Raw genomic sequence first — 16,720 nt, 5'->3', positions numbered from 1 at the left:
CTTAAAGTGTGAGGAGCAGCGGTGCAGAAAAATCATGCAAATGGTTTTCAAGAAGTCAAACGCACACCTGTTGCTGTGAAACAGAAAATGCAGAGGTGGTTTGTCAGAGAGTAAAGGTACTTTCCTTGATGATGATGAATCATAATCTTTATTTACAAAAGAAACATGAGAAAAGATTAACATAATTTGCAAAAAACGTCCTTCAACTGTGGCATTACATGAGCTGCTTTGATGAATGAAAAAATCCTCAGTGAGATACAGGCTCAATTCATTCATTTTCCAGCACCTCTTATCCTGCACTCAGTGTCACAGTCACAACTGTAACATTAAAAAAAAAAAAAAAAACTTTTACTATGCAACATAAAAGGAACAAACGTTTTGATGTAAATGGGCCAGAAATGCAGGTTTATAAAAAAACATTGACAAAACGTTCTGCTTGGTCAAGACACATTTCACATTTGAAGGTCAACACAACAACCTCTGTCATGTCTGGTTGTCCTGCATTTCCTGTTTTATTGTCTAAACTGCTCTTGGCTCAGACCACTTCCTGTCAAGGTTCCCTCCTGTGTGATGACCTGCCCCGCCCCAATGTGTTGCACCTGTGTCTCTTTGTCTTTCCTCTGCCAGAGTGTTTAGTGTGTGTGCTCCCTGCTGTCTGTAGCAGTTTGTCTTCATCCCAATAGAAGCGTTCCAACAATGTTCTAAGATAAGCTTTGACTGTTCATTCCCTCTTTCACCTGTAGTGTGCGGTTGCATTGAATTTTTTTTTTGGAGTTTCTCAAATACTCTGCTCCATTCTTATTAGTGAAACTACCAATGCACTAAGATAAAAATAATGTGTTAATGGGAGGATGCAGTTAGTTGTAGTGTGAGAGAGCTGGAACTTGGAGTATCAAGGAATCTGGCCCGGGACATTAAAATGGAGTAATTATGAACTGAGTAAAACAGCATGTTGGGGAAAGACATGTTTAGACTTTGAATATTGGTGCTCAGTGAGGAGACTGTCAGCTCTGTGTGCTCTGATCTGTGTCAGAGTCTCTTCCTCCTCCAGCTGCAACAGCTCTGTCACACTGACGGAGAGGTTTTTGTACGACCATGAATCACTGTGTGAACACATAGGCGCTGTTTATGTAATGGAAACTCTGACAGTAATAAACTGCTTCATCTTCAGCCTGAACTCCACTGATGGTCAAACTGAAGTCAGTGCCGCTTCCACTGCCACTGAACCGAGCTGGAATTCCTGACTGACGACTGTTTGCTTTATATATTAAGAGCTTTGGAGGTTGCCCTGATTTCTGCTGATACCAGCTCAGTGCCTGATTTCCACTTGACCATATGTGAACCGCTGGGTTGGATCGACATGTCAGAGTGACTGTGGATCCAGGAGAAGATGTGACTGCGGCTGGTTGAGTCACAGTCACCTGACTAGAGCCTGGAAGAAGAAAAGCAGCAAAGTGTTAGGTGTGATTTGAAGGCGTCCACCTTGTTTTGTGCTGTAAATGCTCCTGACCTTTGATGAAGCAGCAGAGCAGCGTCCAGATGAGGATGGTGATGAGAGTCATGGTGCTTTCTGCCAAGCTGACTGACACGTGTGAGTGGTGCAGTGTTGAAGTGTCACCACTATAAAGCTTCTCAGTCGACTGGAGGATCAGCTGACCATGCAAAGCCTCCTCACTATGGAAATGATTCCTCTGCTGTCAACACACTGAAGCCACCGTGGGACACAACATCAGCACAAACACTGTTGGATTAAAGTAATCAATCAAGGTCATGGATTTATTCAATAGCTTTTCAAATGGATGACAATATAGAATGGTTGGTATATTCTGATTTCTTGTTTGCAGAATTTATAAAAGCATTATTGTGAGGAAATTTCAATTTGTGAATTAGATGTAAATTATTTTATAATTAGACATTTTCATTGAAAATATAAGATAAAATGCATTTAGTTTCAAATCAAAATCACTTTTCAGTTAATTGAAAAAAAAAATAAATAGTTTTGTTGTCACTGTGTCAAGAGCCTGAATGATACAAGTCATCAAAATATGAATTCCTTAAGAATAATTATGAATTTCATATACTTAATCATTTTGCTCATGAATTGAGGTTTAATTGAAGTATTTTCGAGGCACCAGATGCGACCAATCAGTGGACAAATGCTTGTTGACAGTGCAGGAGGTTTTTGTACGGCCTCTTAATGAGTTTGTATCACTGTGGTACACTTTTGGTGGAGGGACCAAACTCACCGTTGACTGTAAGTACCAGAAATTTGTATTCTATTGCAACGTGTTTGATTTTGATAATTGAATATTATTTCACATTTGTCAAAATGACAATAATTTTTTTGTCATGATTAAAAATATTGACAAAATTCTGTAAATATCTGGAATCTACTGAGTTGTGAACAAAAGGTAACAATGTAATGTTGTTTTCATTTCATGATTTTAACTTTTTCATACATTCCAAAAATCTTTTGAAAATCGTTTTCAACAAAATATGATTTCTTCAGTGAATGCGGCTCATTTATGTGACTGCAGTTGTTCTATTTGACATGAGGCCATGTAGGGGAAGTGAAACAAACAGATGATGAAGGTTTTAACGGCGTTTCCACGAGCGTTTCAGCTGTTTGTTCCAGCAGAAGAAACATAATCAAACTGTCACTTTATTCACTGTGACACAAAATGTTTTTGTATTCTTTGTATTCTTTGCATTTGCACCTCAATATTGTGTGCCACTGTGTGAGAGGAGTGGTTTCACTCCACGTCCCCACATGACGGACATGAATGGCTTGTGCTGAGCGTCTCCTCGTCTCCCTGCCTTCACTCTGTCCTTTCTCTCTCCCCTCCAGCCCCTGTGCTGCGCCCCACCCTGACTGTCCTGGGACCCTCGGCGGAGGAGCTGCAGCAGCAGGGCAGCGTCATGCTGGCGTGTCTGGCCGCAGGGGGCTCCCCCTCGTCCTGGAGGCTGAGCTGGAGTGTGGGGGGCAGCGGTGGTGGCGTCTCCCAGGGGGTGACACTCAGCAGCCCGGAGGTCCCGGGGACGGACGGCCGCTACAGCTGGAGCAGCACCCTGAGCCTGAGTGCAGAGCAGTGGAGGAGGGCGGGCTCAGTGGTCTGCCAGGCCAGTCTGGATGGACAGAGCCCTGTCACTCAAAGCCTGGAGCATGACCAGTGCTCAGCGTAGAGCTGCAGCACCACTTCCTGTCTGGGAATGATGCTGCTGGTCCAGACAGGAAGCTGCACCTCTGCTCTGCTCACATCCTCCTGCATGTCCCACACCTCTCTGCTACTGTGTCTATGAATATTGACTACTTACTGTCTGATTGTTCATTTTGCTCTTTGTATCTCACAATAAATGTTTTGGAATCAATAAAATGTTGATGCTTCAAAGAAATCAATGTATGGATTTAATCTCACCCATTTTTTCCATTTTTTTTTAACATAGTCATGATAAAATCAGTATGTTATTAAACCATAGTAGTAAAATTGCAGAAAAACACCTGTGTGAAATCTTAATTTCAAATTTGTGAATTTTACCTTATTTGACAGAAGATACGAAACATCTACAAAGAAAAGAAATGTTAAATTCATATTCAGTTGATGTTGAACTCTTGTAACTTGTAGTTAAACATTTTCAATAAGTTTGTATGTGTTAACTTTGGTGTGTGTCAACATCCATTAATAGTCAGTGTGGTTCTGCTTGACAACTCTGTGTTGTGTTTGCTGCACTCCTCAACACTCTGCACCTGCAGGAGGCCGTTTGCACATCAGTCACACTGAGGGAGGTTTTTGTACGGCTCTAAATCACTGTGTCAACACTCCACTACCATGGTAGCCCAGACAGTAATAATCTCCAGCGTCTTCAGCCTGAACTCCGCTGATGGTCAAAGTGTAGTGAGAACCAGATCTACTGCCACTGAATCGAGATGGAGTTCCTGAGAAGAGACTTGATGTGCTATATATCAGTAGTTTGGGAGGCTGTCCAGGTTTCTGCAGGTACCAATAGAGAGTGGACCCGATGTTTGAACTTCCTGTGGCGCTGATGGTCACAGTCCCTCCAGGACTGACAGACTTGGATTTGTCAGCTTGAGTCAGAAAGTTGTTGGCACAAGACTCTGAAATGAGGAATGAGTCAAAGATGTTTGACAGCAGTTGAGGATGAAGCAGGAAAATATGGCACAGCCTGGATTTGAAGCAAACACTGTGAAAATGTCTCACCCCGAGTCAGAAAAGCCAAGAGCACAATCAGAGTGATTGGCAACATCTTCCTGCTGCAGTGTTCAGTGTGAGCGGCTGAAGACACTTGAGGCTGAGTGAGAACTTAAAGTGTGAGGAGCAGCGGTGCAGAAAAATCATGCAAATGGTTTTCAAGAAGTCAAACGCACACCTGTTGCTGTGAAACAGGAAAAGCAGAGGTGGTTTTATTTAGAATGATGAGACATTATCCTGAAGTACAAAATATACAAAAAATGGACAAAATCTGAAAAAACTCCATCAACTGTTGTACTGATGAATCAACAACATTCAGTGACATATTTACTCATCTTTTCATTTGTCCATCACCTCATGTCCTCCACACTGAGTCACAGGGTCATAACTCTAACATTAAAAAATCAAATTCAACCTTTATTCCGCAGAATGAAATGAACAATACTCTGGGGATGCTTGTAAATGGCCCAATACTGAAGAATTATTAAAAACATTGACAGAACGTTCTGCTTGGTCAAGACACATTTCACATTTGAAGGTCAACACAACAACCTCTGTCATGTCTGGTTGTCCTGCATTTCCTGTTTTATTGTCTAAACTGCTCTTGGCTCAGACCACTTCCTGTCAAGGTTCCCTCCTGTGTGATGACCTGCCCCGCCCCAATGTGTTGCACCTGTGTCTCTTTGTCTTTCCTCTGCCAGAGTGTTTAGTGTGTGTGCTCCCTGCTGTCTGTAGCAGTTTGTCTTCATCCCAATAGAAGCGTTCCAACAATGTTCTAAGATAAGCTTTGACTGTTCATTCCCTCTTTCACCTGTAGTGTGCGGTTGCATTGAATTTTTTTTGGGAGTTTCTCAAATACTCTGCTCCATTCTTATTAATGAAACGACCAATGCACAATGATTAAAATAATGTGATAATGGGAGGATGCAGTTAGTTGTAGTGTGAGAGAGCTGGAACTTGGAGTATCAAGGAATCTGGCCCGGGACATTAAAATGGAGTAATTATGAACTGAGTAAAACAGCATGTTGGGGAAAGACATGTTTAGACTTTGAATATTGGTGCTCAGTGAGGAGACTGTCAGCTCTGTGTGCTCTGATCTGTGTCAGAGTCTCTTCCTCCTCCAGCTGCAACAGCTCTGTCACACTGATGGAGAGGTTTTTGTACGACCATGAATCACTGTGTGAACACACCACCGCTGTGGTAACTCTGACAGTAATAAACTGCTTCATCTTCAGCCTGAACTCCACTGATGGTCAAACTGAAGTCAGTGCCGTTTCCACTGCCACTGAACCGAGCTGGAATTCCTGACTGACGTCTGTTTGCCCAATAAATTAAGAGCTTTGGAGGTTGCCCTGATTTCTGCTGATACCAGCTCAGTGCCTGATTTCCATCTGACCATATGTAAACCGCTGGGTTGGATCGACATGTCAGAGTGACTGTGGATCCAGGAGAAGATGTGACTGCGGCTGGTTGAGTCACAGTCACCTGACTAGAGCCTGGAAGAAGAAAAGCAGCAAAGTGTTAGGTGTGATTTGAAGGCGTCCACCTTGTTTTGTGCTGTAAATGCTCCTGACCTTTGATGAAGCAGCAGAGCAGCGTCCAGATGAGGATGGTGATGAGAGTCATGGTGCTTTCTGCCAAGCTGACTGACACGTGTGAGTGGTGCAGTGTTGAAGTGTCACCACTATAAAGCTTCTCAGTCGACTGGAGGATCAGCTGACCATGCAAAGCCTCCTCACTATGGAAATGATTCCTCTGCTGTCAACACACTGAAGCCACCGTGGGACACAACATCAGCACAAACACTGTTGGATTAAAGTAATCAATCAAGGTCATGGATTTATTCAATAGCTTTTCAAATGGATGACAATATAGAATGGTTGGTATATTCTGATTTATTGTTTGCAGAATTTATAAAAGCATTATTGTGAGGAAATTTAAATTTGTGAATTAGATGTAAATTATTTTATAATTAGACATTTTCATTGAAAATATAAGATAAAATGCATTTAGTTTCAAATCAAAATCACTTTTCAGTTAATTGAAAAAAATAAATAAATAGTTTTGTTGTCACTGTGTCAAGAGCCTGAATGATACAAGTCGTCAAAATATGAATTCCTTAAGAATAATTATGAATTTCATATACTTAATCATTTTGCTCATGAATTGAGGTTTAATTGAAGTATTTTCGAGGCACCAGATGCAACCAATCAGTGGACAAATGCTTGTTGACAGTGCAGGAGGTTTTTGTACGGCCTCTTAATGAGTTTGTATCACTGTGGTTGACTTTTGGTGGAGGGACCAAACTCACCGTTGACTGTAAGTACCAGAAATTTGTATTGTATTGCAACGTGTTTGATTTTGATAATTGAATATTATTTCACATTTGTCAAAATGACAACAATTTTTGTAATGAATAAAAATATTGACAAAATTCTGTAAATATCTGGAATCTACTGAGTTGTGAACAAAAGGTAACAATGTAATGTTGTTTTCATTTCATGATTTTAACTTTTTCCATACATTCCAAAAATCTTTTGAAAATCGTTTTCAACAAAATAGGATTTCTTCAGTGAATGCGGCTCATTTATGTGACTGCAGTTGTTCTATTTGACATGAGGCCATGTAGGGGAAGTGAAACAAACAGATGATGAAGGTTTTAACGGCGTTTCCACGAGCGTTTCAGCTGTTTGTTCCAGCAGAAGAAACATAATCAAACTGTCACTTTATTCACTGTGACACAAAATGTTTTTGTATTCTTTGTATTCTTTGCATTTGCACCTCAATATTGTGTGCCACTGTGTGAGAGGAGTGGTTTCACTCCACGTCCCCACATGACGGACATGAATGGCTTGTGCTGAGCGTCTCCTCGTCTCCCTGCCTTCACTCTGTCCTTTCTCTCTCCCCTCCAGCCGCTGTGCTGCGCCCCACCCTGACTGTCCTGGGACCCTCGGCGGAGGAGCTGCAGCAGCAGGGCAGCGTCATGCTGGCGTGTCTGGCCGCAGGGGGCTCCCCCTCGTCCTGGAGGCTGAGCTGGAGTGTGGGGGGCAGCGGTGGTGGCGTCTCCCAGGGGGTGACACTCAGCAGCCCGGAGGTCCCGGGGACGGACGGCCGCTACAGCTGGAGCAGCACCCTGAGCCTGAGTGCAGAGCAGTGGAGGAGGGCGGGCTCAGTGGTCTGCCAGGCCAGTCTGGATGGACAGAGCCCTGTCACTCAAAGCCTGGAGCATGACCAGTGCTCAGCGTAGAGCTGCAGCACCACTTCCTGTCTGGGAATGATGCTGCTGGTCCAGACAGGAAGCTGCACCTCTGCTCTGCTCACATCCTCCTGCATGTCCCACACCTCTCTGCTACTGTGTCTATGAATATTGACTACTTACTGTCTGATTGTTCATTTTGCTCTTTGTATCTCACAATAAATGTTTTGGAATCAATAAAATGTTGATGCTTCAAAGAAATCAATGTATGGATTTAATCTCACCCATTTTTTCCATTTTTTTTTAACATAGTCATGATAAAATCAGTATGTTATTAAACCATAGTAGTAAAATTGCAGAAAAACACCTGTGTGAAATCTTAATTTCAAATTTGTGAATTTTACCTTATTTGACAGAAGATACGAAACATCTACAAAGAAAAGAAATGTTAAATTCATATTCAGTTGATGTTGAACTCTTGTAACTTCTAGTTAAACATTTTCAATAAGTTTGTATGTGTTAACTTTGGTGTGTGTCAACATCCATTAATAGTCAGTGTGGTTCTGCTTGACAACTCTGTGTTGTGTTTGCTGCACTCCTCAACACTCTGCACCTGCAGGAGGCCGTTTGCACATCAGTCACACTGAGGGAGGTTTTTGTACGGCTCTAAATCACTGTGTCAACACTCCACTACCATGGTAGCCCAGACAGTAATAATCTCCAGCGTCTTCAGCCTGAACTCCGCTGATGGTCAAAGTGTAGTGAGAACCAGATCTACTGCCACTGAATCGAGATGGAGTTCCTGAGAAGAGACTTGATGTGCTATATATCAGTAGTTTGGGAGGCTGTCCAGGTTTCTGCAGGTACCAATAGAGAGTGGACCCGATGTTTGAACTTCCTGTGGCGCTGATGGTCACAGTCCCTCCAGGACTGACAGACTTGGATTTGTCAGCTTGAGTCAGAAAGTTGTTGGCACAAGACTCTGAAATGAGGAATGAGTCAAAGATGTTTGACAGCAGTTGAGGATGAAGCAGGAAAATATGGCACAGCCTGGATTTGAAGCAAACACTGTGAAAATGTCTCACCCCGAGTCAGAAAAGCCAAGAGCACAATCAGAGTGATTGGCAACATCTTCCTGCTGCAGTGTTCAGTGTGAGCGGCTGAAGACACTTGAGGCTGAGTGAGAACTTAAAGTGTGAGGAGCAGCGGTGCAGAAAAATCATGCAAATGGTTTTCAAGAAGTCAAACGCACACCTGTTGCTGTGAAACAGGAAAAGCAGAGGTGGTTTTATTTAGAATGATGAGACATTATCCTGAAGTACAAAATATACAAAAAATGGACAAAATCTGAAAAAACTCCATCAACTGTTGTACTGATGAATCAACAACATTCAGTGACATATTTACTCATCTTTTCATTTGTCCATCACCTCATGTCCTCCACACTGAGTCACAGGGTCATAACTCTAACATTAAAAAATCAAATTCAACCTTTATTCCGCAGAATGAAATGAACAATACTCTGGGGATGCTTGTAAATGGCCCAATACTGAAGAATTATTAAAAACATTGACAGAACGTTCTGCTTGGTCAAGACACATTTCACATTTGAAGGTCAACACAACAACCTCTGTCATGTCTGGTTGTCCTGCATTTCCTGTTTTATTGTCTAAACTGCTCTTGGCTCAGACCACTTCCTGTCAAGGTTCCCTCCTGTGTGATGACCTGCCCCGCCCCAATGTGTTGCACCTGTGTCTCTTTGTCTTTCCTCTGCCAGAGTGTTTAGTGTGTGTGCTCCCTGCTGTCTGTAGCAGTTTGTCTTCATCCCAATAGAAGCGTTCCAACAATGTTCTAAGATAAGCTTTGACTGTTCATTCCCTCTTTCACCTGTAGTGTGCGGTTGCATTGAATTTTTTTTGGGAGTTTCTCAAATACTCTGCTCCATTCTTATTAATGAAACGACCAATGCACAATGATTAAAATAATGTGATAATGGGAGGATGCAGTTAGTTGTAGTGTGAGAGAGCTGGAACTTGGAGTATCAAGGAATCTGGCCCGGGACATTAAAATGGAGTAATTATGAACTGAGTAAAACAGCATGTTGGGGAAAGACATGTTTAGACTTTGAATATTGGTGCTCAGTGAGGAGACTGTCAGCTCTGTGTGCTCTGATCTGTGTCAGAGTCTCTTCCTCCTCCAGCTGCAACAGCTCTGTCACACTGATGGAGAGGTTTTTGTACGACCATGAATCACTGTGTGAACACACCACCGCTGTGGTAACTCTGACAGTAATAAACTGCTTCATCTTCAGCCTGAACTCCACTGATGGTCAAACTGAAGTCAGTGCCGCTTCCACTGCCACTGAACCGAGCTGGAATTCCTGACTGACGTCTGTTTGCCCAATAAATTAAGAGCTTTGGAGGTTGCCCTGATTTCTGCTGATACCAGCTCAGTGCCTGATTTCCATCTGACCATATGTAAACCGCTGGGTTGGATCGACATGTCAGAGTGACTGTGGATCCAGGAGAAGATGTGACTGCGGCTGGTTGAGTCACAGTCACCTGACTAGAGCCTGGAAGAAGAAAAGCAGCAAAGTGTTAGGTGTGATTTGAAGGCGTCCACCTTGTTTTGTGCTGTAAATGCTCCTGACCTTTGATGAAGCAGCAGAGCAGCGTCCAGATGAGGATGGTGATGAGAGTCATGGTGCTTTCTGCCAAGCTGACTGACACGTGTGAGTGGTGCAGTGTTGAAGTGTCACCACTATAAAGCTTCTCAGTCGACTGGAGGATCAGCTGACCATGCAAAGCCTCCTCACTATGGAAATGATTCCTCTGCTGTCAACACACTGAAGCCACCGTGGGACACAACATCAGCACAAACACTGTTGGATTAAAGTAATCAATCAAGGTCATGGATTTATTCAATAGCTTTTCAAATGGATGACAATATAGAATGGTTGGTATATTCTGATTTATTGTTTGCAGAATTTATAAAAGCATTATTTTGAGGAAATTTAAATTTGTGAATTAAATGTAAATTATTGAATGTACATTTTTATACAATTAGACATTTTCATTGAAAATATAAGATAAAATGCATTTAGTTTGAAATCAACTTCACTTTTTAGTTAATTGAAAGAAATTAAATGGTTTTGTTGTCACTGTGTCAAGAGCCTGAATGATACAAGTCGTCAAAATATGAATTCCTTAAGAATAATTATGAATTTCATATACTTAATCATTTTGCTCATGAATTGAGGTTTAATTGAAGTATTTTCGAGGCACCAGATGCGACCAATCAGTGGACAAATGCTTGTTGACAGTGCAGGAGGTTTTTGTACGGCCTCTTAATGAGTTTGTATCACTGTGGTGGACTTTTGGTGGAGGGACCAAACTCACCGTTGACTGTAAGTACCAGAAATTTGTATTCTATTGCAACGTGTTTGATTTTGATAATTGAATATTATTTCACATTTGTCAAATTGGCAATAATTTTTTTGTAATGAATAAAAATATTGACAAAATTCTGTAAATATCTGGAATCTACTGAGTTGTGAACAAAAGGTAACAATGTAATGTTGTTTTCATTTCATGATTTTAACTTTTTCCATACATTCCAAAAATCTTTTGAAAATCGTTTTCAACAAAATAGGATTTCTTCAGTGAATGCGGCTCATTTATGTGACTGCAGTTGTTCTATTTGACATGAGGCCATGTAGGGGAAGTGAAACAAACAGATGATGAAGGTTTTAACGGCGTTTCCACGAGCGTTTCAGCTGTTTGTTCCAGCAGAAGAAACATAATCAAACTGTCACTTTATTCACTGTGACACAAAATGTTTTTGTATTCTTTGTATTCTTTGCATTTGCACCTCAATATTGTGTGCCACTGTGTGAGAGGAGTGGTTTCACTCCACGTCCCCACATGACGGACATGAATGGCTTGTGCTGAGCGTCTCCTCGTCTCCCTGCCTTCACTCTGTCCTTTCTCTCTCCCCTCCAGCCGCTGTGCTGCGCCCCACCCTGACTGTCCTGGGACCCTCGGCGGAGGAGCTGCAGCAGCAGGGCAGCGTCATGCTGGCGTGTCTGGCCGCAGGGGGCTCCCCCTCGTCCTGGAGGCTGAGCTGGAGTGTGGGGGGCAGCGGTGGTGGCGTCTCCCAGGGGCTGACACTCAGCAGCCCGGAGGTCCCGGGGACGGATGGCCGCTACAGCTGGAGCAGCACCCTGAGCCTGAGTGCAGAGCAGTGGAGGAGGGCGGGCTCAGTGGTCTGCCAGGCCAGTCTGGATGGACAGAGCCCTGTCACTCAAAGCCTGGAGCATGACCAGTGCTCAGCGTAGAGCTGCAGCACCACTTCCTGTCTGGGAATGATGCTGCTGGTCCAGACAGGAAGCTGCACCTCTGCTCTGCTCACATCCTCCTGCATGTCCCACACCTCTCTGCTACTGTGTCTATGAATATTGACTACTTACTGTCTGATTGTTCATTTTGCTCTTTGTATCTCACAATAAATGTTTTGGAATCAATAAAATGTTGATGCTTCAAAGAAATCAATGTATGGATTTAATCTCACCCATTTTTTCCATTTTTTTTAAAACATAGTCATGATAAAATCAGTATGTTATTAAACCATAGTAGTAAAATTGCAGAAAAACACCTGTGTGAAATCTTAATTTCAAATTTGTGAATTTTACCTTATTTGACAGAAGATACGATACATATACAAAGAAAAGAAATGTTAAATTCATATTCAGTTGATGTTGAACTCTTGTAACTTCTAGTTAAACATTTTCAATAAGTTTGTATGTGTTAACTTTGGTGTGTGTCAACATCCATTAATAGTCAGTGTGGTTCTGCTTGACAACTCTGTGTTGTGTTTGCTGCACTCCTCAACACTCTGCACCTGCAGGAGGCCGTTTGCACATCAGTCACACTGAGGGAGGTTTTTGTACGGCTCTAAATCACTGTGTCAACACTCCACCACCATGGTAGCCCAGACAGTAATAATCTCCAGCGTCTTCAGCCTGAGCTCCACTGATGGTCAAAGTGTAGTGAGAACCAGAACTACTGCCACTGAATCGAGATGGAGTTCCTGAGAAGAGACTTGATGTGCTATATATGAGTAGTTTGGGAGGCTGTCCAGGTTTCTGCTGGTACCAACTGAGATCAGCATCAATGTTTGAACTTCCTGTGGCGCTGATGGTCACAGTCCCTCCAGGACTGACAGACTTGGATTTGTCAGCTTGAGTCAGAAAGTTGTTGGCACAAGACTCTGAAATGAGGAATGAGTCAAAGATGTTTGACAGCAGTTGAGGATGAAGCAGGAAAATATGGCACAGCCTGGATTTGAAGCAAACACTGTGAAAATGTCTCACCCCGAGTCAGAAAAGCCAAGAGCACAATCAGAGTGATTGGCAACATCTTCCTGCTGCAGTGTTCAGTGTGAGCGGCTGAAGACACTTGAGGCTGAGTGAGAACTTAAAGTGTGAGGAGCAGCGGTGCAGAAAAATCATGCAAATGGTTTTCAAGAAGTCAAACGCACACCTGTTGCTGTGAAACAGGAAAAGCAGAGGTGGTTTTATTTAGAATGATGAGACATTATCCTGAAGTACAAAATATACAAAAAATGGACAAAATCTGAAAAAACTCCATCAACTGTTGTACTGATGAATCAACAACATTCAGTGACATATTTACTCATCTTTTCATTTGTCCATCACCTCATGTCCTCCACACTGAGTCACAGGGTCATAACTCTAACATTAAAAAATCAAATTCAACCTTTATTCCGCAGAATGAAATGAACAATACTCTGGGGATGCTTGTAAATGGCCCAATACTGAAGAATTATTAAAAACATTGACAGAACGTTCTGCTTGGTCAAGACACATTTCACATTTGAAGGTCAACACAACAACCTCTGTCATGTCTGGTTGTCCTGCATTTCCTGTTTTATTGTCTAAACTGCTCTTGGCTCAGACCACTTCCTGTCAAGGTTCCCTCCTGTGTGATGACCTGCCCCGCCCCAATGTGTTGCACCTGTGTCTCTTTGTCTTTCCTCTGCCAGAGTGTTTAGTGTGTGTGCTCCCTGCTGTCTGTAGCAGTTTGTCTTCATCCCAATAGAAGCGTTCCAACAATGTTCTAAGATAAGCTTTGACTGTTCATTCCCTCTTTCACCTGTAGTGTGCGGTTGCATTGAAATTTTATTTGGAGTTTCTCAAATACTCTGCTCCATTCTTATTAATGAAACGACCAATGCACAATGATTAAAATAATGTGATAATGGGAGGATGCAGTTAGTTGTAGTGTGAGAGAGCTGGAACTTGGAGTATCAAGGAATCTGGCCCGGGACATTAAAATGGAGTAATTATGAACTGAGTAAAACAGCATGTTGGGGAAAGACATGTTTAGACTTTGAATATTGGTGCTCAGTGAGGAGACTGTCAGCTCTGTGTGCTCTGATCTGTGTCAGAGTCTCTTCCTCCTCCAGCTGCAACAGCTCTGTCACACTGATGGAGAGGTTTTTGTACGACCATGAATCACTGTGTGAACACACCACCGCTGTGGTAACTCTGACAGTAATAAACTGCTTCATCTTCAGCCTGAACTCCACTGATGGTCAAACTGAAGTCAGTGCCGTTTCCACTGCCACTGAACCGAGCTGGAATTCCTGACTGACGTCTGTTTGCCCAATAAATTAAGAGCTTTGGAGGTTGCCCTGATTTCTGCTGATACCAGCTCAATACATGATTTCCATCAGTTCGTTTGTAAACCGCTGGGTTGGATCGACATGTCAGAGTGACTGTGGATCCAGGAGAAGATGTGACTGCGGCTGGTTGAGTCACAGTCACCTGACTAGAGCCTGGAAGAAGAAAAGCAGCAAAGTGTTAGGTGTGATTTGAAGGCGTCCACCTTGTTTTGTGCTGTAAATGCTCCTGACCTTTGATGAAGCAGCAGAGCAGCGTCCAGATGAGGATGGTGATGAGAGTCATGGTGCTTTCTGCCAAGCTGACTGACACGTGTGAGTGGTGCAGTGTTGAAGTGTCACCACTATAAAGCTTCTCAGTCGACTGGAGGATCAGCTGACCATGCAAAGCCTCCTCACTATGGAAATGATTCCTCTGCTGTCAACACACTGAAGCCACCGTGGGACACAACATCAGCACAAACACTGTTGGATTAAAGTAATCAATCAAGGTCATGGATTTATTCAATAGCTTTTCAAATGGATGATAATATAGAATGGTTGGTATATTCTGATTTCTTGTTTGCAGAATTTATAAAAGCATTATTGTGAGGAAATTTCAATTTGTGAATTAGATGTAAATTATTTTATAATTAGACATTTTCATTGAAAATATAAGATAAAATGCATTTAGTTTCAAATCAAAATCACTTTTCAGTTAATTGGAAAAAAAAAATAAATAGTTTTGTTGTCACTGTGTCAAGAGCCTGAATGATACAAGACGTCAAAATATGAATTCCTGAAGAATAATTATGAATTTCATATACTTAATCATTTTGCTCATGAATTGAGGTTTAATTGAAGTATTTTCGAGCCACCAGATGCGACCAATCAGTGGACAAATGCTTGTTGACAGTGCAGGAGGTTTTTGTACGGCCTCTTAATGAGTTTGTATCACTGTGGTGGACTTTTGGTGGAGGGACCAAACTCACCGTTGACTGTAAGTACCAGAAATTTGTATTCTATTGCAACGTGTTTGATTTTGATAATTGAATATTATTTCACATTTGTCAAAATGACAACAATTTTTGTAATGAATAAAAATATTGACAAAATTCTGTAAATATCTGGAATCTACTGAGTTGTGAACAAAAGGTAACAATGTAATGTTGTTTTCATTTCATGATTTTAACTTTTTCCATACATTCCAAAAATCTTTTGAAAATCGTTTTCAACAAAATATGATTTCTTCAGTGAATGCGGCTCATTTATGTGACTGCAGTTGTTCTATTTGACATGAGGCCATGTAGGGGAAGTGAAACAAACAGATGATGAAGGTTTTAACGGCGTTTCCACGAGAGTTTCAGCTGTTTGTTCCAGCAGAAGAAACATAATCAAACTGTCACTTTATTCACTGTGACACAAAATGTTTTTGTATTCTTTGTATTCTTTGCATTTGCACCTCAATATTGTGTGCCACTGTGTGAGAGGAGTGGTTTCACTCCACGTCCCCACATGACGGACATGAATGGCTTGTGCTGAGCGTCTCCTCGTCTCCCTGCCTTCACTCTGTCCTTTCTCTCTCCCCTCCAGCCGCTGTGCTGCGCCCCACCCTGACTGTCCTGGGACCCTCGGCGGAGGAGCTGCAGCAGCAGGGCAGCGTCATGCTGGCGTGTCTGGCCGCAGGGGGCTCCCCCTCGTCCTGGAGGCTGAGCTGGAGTGTGGGGGGCAGCGGTGGTGGCGTCTCCCAGGGGGTGACACTCAGCAGCCCGGAGGTCCCGGGGACGGACGGCCGCTACAGCTGGAGCAGCACCCTGAGCCTGAGTGCAGAGCAGTGGAGGAGGGCGGGCTCAGTGGTCTGCCAGGCCAGTCTGGATGGACAGAGCCCTGTCACTCAAAGCCTGGAGCATGACCAGTGCTCAGCGTAGAGCTGCAGCACCACTTCCTGTCTGGGAATGATGCTGCTGGTCCAGACAGGAAGCTGCACCTCTGCTCTGCTCACATCCTCCTGCATGTCCCACACCTCTCTGCTACTGTGTCTATGAATATTGACTACTTACTGTCTGATTGTTCATTTTGCTCTTTGTATCTCACAATAAATGTTTTGGAATCAATAAAATGTTGATGCTTCAAAGAAATCAATGTATGGATTTAATCTCACCCATTTTTTCCATTTTTTTTTTTAACATAGTCATGATAAAATCAGTATGTTATTAAACCATAGTAGTAAAATTGCAGAAAAACACCTGTGTGAAATCTTAATTTCAAATTTGTGAATTTTACCTTATTTGACAGAAGATACGAAACATCTACAAAGAAAAGAAATGTTAAATTCATATTCAGTTGATGTTGAACTCTTGTAACTTGTAGTTAAACATTTTCAATAAGTTTGTATGTGTTAACTTTGGTGTGTGTCAACATCCATTAATAGTCAGTGTGGTTCTGCTTGACAACTCTGTGTTGTGTTTGCTGCACTCCTCAACACTCTGCACCTGCAGGAGGCCGTTTGCACATCAGTCACACTGAGGGAGGTTTTTGTACAGCTCTAAATCACTGTGTCAACACTCCACCTCCATGGTCACCCAGACAGTAATAATCTCCAGCGTCTTCAGCCTGAGCTCCACTGATGGTCAAA

General features: G+C 42.5%; 5 long non-coding RNA genes across 10 annotated transcripts; 3 read left to right on the top strand and 2 right to left on the bottom strand.

The window, feature by feature from the left end:
- Positions 1–1,327: 1,327 nt before the first annotated feature.
- On the top strand, positions 1,328–3,393 carry LOC142883186 (uncharacterized). The gene is made up of 3 exons (XR_012926020.1): positions 1,328–1,815; positions 2,129–2,254; positions 2,849–3,393. It is a non-coding gene; the product is annotated as an uncharacterized LOC142883186 (long non-coding RNA).
- A 996-nt stretch (positions 3,394–4,389) lies between these two features.
- On the bottom strand, positions 4,390–5,914 carry LOC142883184 (uncharacterized). Its single transcript, XR_012926016.1, has 2 exons — positions 5,783–5,914; positions 4,390–5,704 (listed from the first exon to the last, which is right to left on the bottom strand). It is a non-coding gene; the product is annotated as an uncharacterized LOC142883184 (long non-coding RNA).
- A 17-nt stretch (positions 5,915–5,931) lies between these two features.
- LOC142883185 (uncharacterized) lies at positions 5,932–7,665 on the top strand. Of its 3 annotated transcripts, none has more exons than XR_012926019.1 (3): positions 5,932–6,087; positions 6,409–6,527; positions 7,121–7,665. It is a non-coding gene; the product is annotated as an uncharacterized LOC142883185 (long non-coding RNA). The 3 variants fall into 3 exon arrangements; XR_012926018.1 differs by having other exon boundaries at positions 6,402–6,527; XR_012926017.1 differs by having other exon boundaries at positions 5,977–6,087; positions 6,380–6,527.
- A 2,234-nt stretch (positions 7,666–9,899) lies between these two features.
- On the top strand, positions 9,900–16,223 carry LOC142883163 (uncharacterized). Of its 4 annotated transcripts, none has more exons than XR_012926013.1 (3): positions 9,900–10,359; positions 14,938–15,085; positions 15,679–16,223. It is a non-coding gene; the product is annotated as an uncharacterized LOC142883163 (long non-coding RNA). The 4 variants fall into 4 exon arrangements; XR_012926015.1 differs by having other exon boundaries at positions 9,903–10,359; positions 14,960–15,085; XR_012926014.1 differs by lacking the exon at positions 9,900–10,359 and adding an exon at positions 14,506–14,645 and having other exon boundaries at positions 14,960–15,085.
- On the bottom strand, positions 14,188–14,486 carry LOC142883162 (uncharacterized). Its single transcript, XR_012926011.1, has 2 exons — positions 14,341–14,486; positions 14,188–14,262 (listed from the first exon to the last, which is right to left on the bottom strand). It is a non-coding gene; the product is annotated as an uncharacterized LOC142883162 (long non-coding RNA).
- Positions 16,224–16,720: the final 497 nt, after the last annotated feature.

The sequence above is a fragment of the Nelusetta ayraudi genome, unplaced genomic scaffold (genome assembly GCF_046127955.1).
Source record: "Nelusetta ayraudi isolate G7.1 ecotype Tasmania unplaced genomic scaffold, CSIRO-AGI_Nayr_v1 ptg000007l, whole genome shotgun sequence".
NCBI lineage: Eukaryota > Metazoa > Chordata > Actinopteri > Tetraodontiformes > Monacanthidae > Nelusetta > Nelusetta ayraudi.
This window is presented reverse-complemented; position numbering and strand designations above follow the sequence as displayed.